The sequence below is a fragment of the Apaloderma vittatum genome, unplaced genomic scaffold, assembly GCF_000703405.1.
Source record: "Apaloderma vittatum isolate BGI_N311 unplaced genomic scaffold, ASM70340v1 scaffold16620, whole genome shotgun sequence".
Lineage (NCBI taxonomy): Eukaryota > Metazoa > Chordata > Aves > Trogoniformes > Trogonidae > Apaloderma > Apaloderma vittatum.
Genome location: NW_009695154.1, coordinates 23,388 through 28,862, shown reverse-complemented (window position 1 = coordinate 28,862; position 5,475 = coordinate 23,388).

Genomic DNA, 5,475 nt, shown 5'->3' with positions numbered 1-5,475 from the left:
CTGCTGCGGCCCGGGCTCAGAAAATGACATTTTCTGAAAAGGCCTTTTCTAGGCCTTGACCTTTGTCGGTCACATTCAGTCCTGTTGTTTGGATGAGCATGTTTTGGTCTGAATAAGGTTCTCCAAAAGACAACACAGAGTTTACAGAATCACAGAATCATCCAGGTTGGAAAAGACCCTTGGGATCATCGTGTCCAACCATTAACCCTACTTACTAGTTCACCCCTAGACCATATCACACAACACCACATCCAAGCAATGCTTAAACACATCCAGGGATGGCGACTCAACCACCTCCCTGGGCAGCCTGTTCCAATATCCCACAACTCTTTCCGTGAAGAACTTCTTCCTAGTGTCTAGTCTAAACCTACCTTGTTTAAGCGTGAGCTTTAGAGACCACTTAAGCTAGGCTTTGGTAGATGCCAACAGGGGGGAAAATTCGAATGAATGAACCATACTACAGACAGAAGCGGGACTCTCGGGTTGCGTGTTTGGCCTCAACAGCAATAATCTGCACAGAATAGAGGCTGCAGCTTCTAAAAGTTGGATTTGCTTCCACCTAGATTATGGTTTTGTTTCTAGGAGGAAAGGGAGGCACATGCCTCAGCACAGGAACATTCCCTTTGCTGTGAGGGATGTGCGGCTCCCAAGGGCCCTCAGGGAATCACGAACAGGCAGCCCTTACACAGCCGAGAGCCAGCAACAAGGACCTGCAATGCCACCTGAAGTTTTAAGCCAAGAGATGGGTAGCGATCCTGTTACTGCTACTGCAAATGGCAACATCAGCACCACCTCTCTACAGCCACGTGTGAACAGTGCTTGCCACTATCCTACACTCGGAAACGCCGCAGGGTTTCACTTCTTGCTCCATGGATGCTCTGCTACCAAAGACTGCATTTCACCCTGGTCTTACTTCTTCATGTAATTCCTGGGTCGATTTTCAGCTCAGAGTTGATTTCACCTATCCAGACACCGATGCCCCACGGTCTGCAGTTTGCTTGGGCTACAGAGCTCTAAGCAAAGCACAATCCTTCGCAGTAAATACCACACCCAGGCTCACATCACCACAAGCAGTAACCAGTAAAGGCACCGAGACACTCGTCGCCGAGGCGAGGCTCAGAGACAGCGCCTGCCAAGGACACGCACTTTTGAGTCAGCGTTACCCGTCACAGGATCAGTACAACGAGAGGCATCGTGCCAGAGCAAGATCAGTTTAACAGGTCTCTCTACCCTTTATTTTAAATAAGGACAGCGCTAACAAAGATTTGCTAAGCCGATCTCGGCTGTTACGCTAGAGCACGGGCACGGCGGTAAACAGGCAACTTGGCGTCTGTTCCAATAGAAACACCAGACAAAGTTTAATGGTTCTCAAATAGACTACAACAAAGGCTGCAGGGAAAAACATTTTATTTCCAAGCAGATTACAAAGAGCAGAGAATATAAGAGTAAAATTAAATTAAAAAAATAGTTGAGTGCATCTCTTTAAAATGATTTGTAGTGTGAGTTACTCACGGGGCAAAGCTACTGGAGAGTTCTGAAGGTCACTTTGCAGGATGCCAATCACATGTGCTGTTTAGACCAGGGTGAACACGGGAGGGACAGACAAGACATATTTTGCATATAGGCTGCACACTCATTATCAAGCGAGGCTCTGCGCTGCAATGGGACCCTGCCTTTCCAAGACATCCCCTCCACCTTGGTCTCTCCTGCAGTTCCCTCAAGTTCTAGACGTGGTTTATTGCTGCTGTAAGTGGGTTCCATCTGCCTCCCCATTCTGATGAGCTTAGGGAAGAGAAAAGCGGGCAAACGTGGCTGCCATGCACAGGGTTATACAGAGACAGTGACTGCAGCACTGAGAACCGAGCTTCAGCCACACAGCAAAGGGAACCAAGTAGGGGACGCAGCAATCACTGCCGAGATTTTTTGGGCATCACATCAGTGATGATCTTTTACAAGATTTGAGATGCTCCTTATGGTAGGAAGATGCTTGAGCTGAGAAGGGCTCTTTCCTGTGTGTTGGCACCGGCGAAACAGAACAGGCTGAAAGATCAGGATAAAGTACGTCCCCTGGATTATTTAAGTAGAGCAGCTCCAGCAAGATGGGGAGAAAAGCCCCATATAGGGTGGAAGACAGTTTATATCCCACTTTAACAGTGATTTGAGAGTCCAAACACTAATTGCAAGTACATCACTATTGAACTTGGATGAGAATGCAGTTTGGTCAGACTGTACAACGCCAGTCAGTGCCCAGCAGCATTCAGCCCAGCAAGAGGATGAGCAACTACAGTATTAGGAAGTCCTCCACCCCATGAATGCTCAGAGGCCTCTCCTCTACCACTTCTGGATCTGTTCCTATTACAGTGCAGGAGGCTTGGGGATTGCCGAATCCATTCTCCATACAACAAGGCCGACAGTAGCCCTGATGCAGTTGGGAAGAACACAAGTGTCTTAATTTCTGCCCTAGGAGCAACAATGGAGATGATGAATCCTATTTAGGGATCAGATTAAGTCTTTTTTCACCGGTCCAAGGCAGAACAGCTCAGGAACTACTGCAGGCCTTGTCCCACATCTAAAATCCAGATCTCTAGGGGTGAAGCGGCCAACAGATGAGAGCCCTATTAAGTTTCTTAAGACTGTTCCCTTTAGTCACCGCTCAAGACAGGAGCAAAGAACCTCTCTAGTCTGCTCTCCACTGCTTCAGCCATTACCACTTAGAGGAAACGCCTGAACTCTTGCAAGTAAATGAAAATCTAATGGTGCCATGGATAAGCGCCCAAGAGGCTACAAGTTCCCTTAGGAAAGCAACACTATTTGTGTCAAGAGATACCACAACACGCGAGTCTCATGTCAGAACGTGAGGTGCTTTATATCTGTCAGTCATGCTCTGCTTTCTAGGGTTCCTTTCGTACCACGGAGACAAGATGGGCATAGTTCAAAACCAAAAACGCAGGGTCTCTAGCTTGACTTCTCAGCTTGCTTTATTTAGATATCAATACATTTTTCAGCCTGTCTCATACAAGGCATAGGGCACGGAGAGTTCTCATTTAATATATACACACACACAAGAACTAGCAGTTTGGCACTCTCAGAGCCGAGGGGGAATGCCCTTTAAAGCAGCAGTCAAGCTGGTTATAGGAAAAGTGTTAAAAAGCTATTTTACATGTTTGACTGGGAATATATCACAGAACTTAGATAGCAACTCTAAGCCACAGCACTGTTCTGTGCTACTCTACACACGTCTTCCTGTGAGCCCCTAAAAGGGAGCAGATCATGTTCTTCAATATCAAAGAACATAGTATTTATATTCTAGAAATATTGTACCTTTTAAACTAGCTCCAGAGAGCCAGACTAGAAGCCAGGTCCAGGAAAATAATCCTTAAGTCACAGTATATCGATTGTCTCTAAAAATAGGGAATGAAGTTAACACGGTGGACGTTCGGATGAGATGGTACAGTAACAGTACGGCAGTCCACTTCCGCGTCAGCAAATCCCTCTCCTCTGTACGTCTGGACAATGAGAAAGTAATGGAAACACTTCAGTCTGTCAGGGCAAAGCTGATCATCAGGAGATCTCCACAGCTCAGCGTGTGCCACGTTCCCCTCCTCCCAAATGGTATACTCCAAGATCAAGGAGAACTCTTCACATACACACATCATCCTGCAGTTCAGGGTAGTGAGGAAAGCGCACAACCTACAATTTTAAGGTAACATGAATTTCATTTCCCTAGAAAGCTCAGCTGACACCCCTAACCTGGAACTGCCCCAATAGCCTGTCAGGTTATTCAATCTTCTGGCAATTTTTAGAGTAAGAGGTGATTCCCAAAACTGCTTTATGAAGAAATTTGTACCTGGCAGATGACTTCAGCATCCACTGCATTTCTGATGGAGACTGACCAAGCAGCAGGCGCTGGTGCTATCTTCCCGGGCGGCACTGCACAGCATGCACTGGCACTCAAGCACAGGCATCTGCAGTTTACCTCACAAATTTGTGACTCTGCTCATAATACAGAACAAACTGCCCAGAAGAACAGGAAATCTGTGCTGTGCAGGCCTGCTGGGCAACCCGAGGCACGAGCACACCCAGCTGCTTGAAGCAGCGGGAGCTTGTCCCTAACCACGTCCATGAATACTGAAGTCAGGGCCAGAGACAGACATTCCAGTCGCTAAGATATAGTAAAGGGATTACAGGCTTCTGGTGATCCTGACAGCCACCCTGCCAGGGCTGACTGCTGGCTCCCAACAGCTGCCCTGAGCTGTGGGTACGTGTTGCCGGCACATCACACCACCTGGACACCGTCTTCCCAACTTACCCACCAGGATGTGGGCACCAAGCCCCAGCTGTCTTCCCCTGGTGTAACTCTGATGGCTGACACAGACTAAGGGTCTGCTTTAGCATGCAGGTGTTAGCCAACAACAGCGTGTCGCAACTCCACCTCTCTGCATTTATTTGAGCACAGAGTCCTCTTCAGGGAACAAACTGCTTGTACTGACAACCAGCTCAAGTGCAGCTGCTTCCTCCTGAACAAAGTCAATAGGAAGCATCAGAAGCTTGACGACTCTCTAAGCCCACACACCTCAACGCTGCTCAAGAGCTCAAAGACAGGGAACACGATGGCTACTCTCACCATTTACACCAACAGAGAGGGCAGACCTTTCTTCTCAATACAGACAGGTGCTGGTCAACAGAAGCTTCAGAAAAACTGCTTGCCTGTACAGAAGTTTAAGCTCTTTTACTGTAATATATATTTAAAATATGTATCTATATATTTTGGAACAGGGAAGGGACATGAGATGGAGAAGCAGGGAAGACAAGTTCAAGAAGCAAAGTCATCTCTCCACATCCAAGAAGCTCGTGGCACAAACAACAAGCCTGGCTAGAGTGATCTCCCACTTCAAGCACGGTTGGCTACCCGCTGGCTTCAAAAGAGCAGACTACTTGTTAATGATATAAAATATAGCAACCATTTAAGATGCGGCAAGGCAAGGCTACAGGGCTGGGATTTATGGTCATGAATGATGCCAGAAGCTATACAGCTGTGTTAAAAACTGTGAAAAGGCTGTTAAAATGGCAGGAGTAAGCCGTGTCCTGCTCCTGGAAGGCCTTTTCCCTCTAGTACCCCTCCATCATGCCGCTGGTGTGATGCATTTGTTAAGGTGAGGAGAGGGGAATTTGCCTCGGGGTGAACCATCACAGGCTAGCCACAGAACCCGAGGACAGCGTGACCTGCTCTTGGGGATCCCATGTTCCTAGCCTGACACTGAGCTTCCATCAGCAAGCAGACATTCGGTCCTTCAACAGAAGTTAATCGCCTTCTACCTTCCTAATTCATAGGGGTGAAAGAAGTCCAGCAGAGCAGAGCTGGAAAGCACAAACAGGGATGAGAACAACCAGTTTGCATACTCATCTTTGTATAATGACCCCCCCCCACCCTCACAGCTCACTCTTCCCCAAATAAAGACACATTGTTCAATGGCA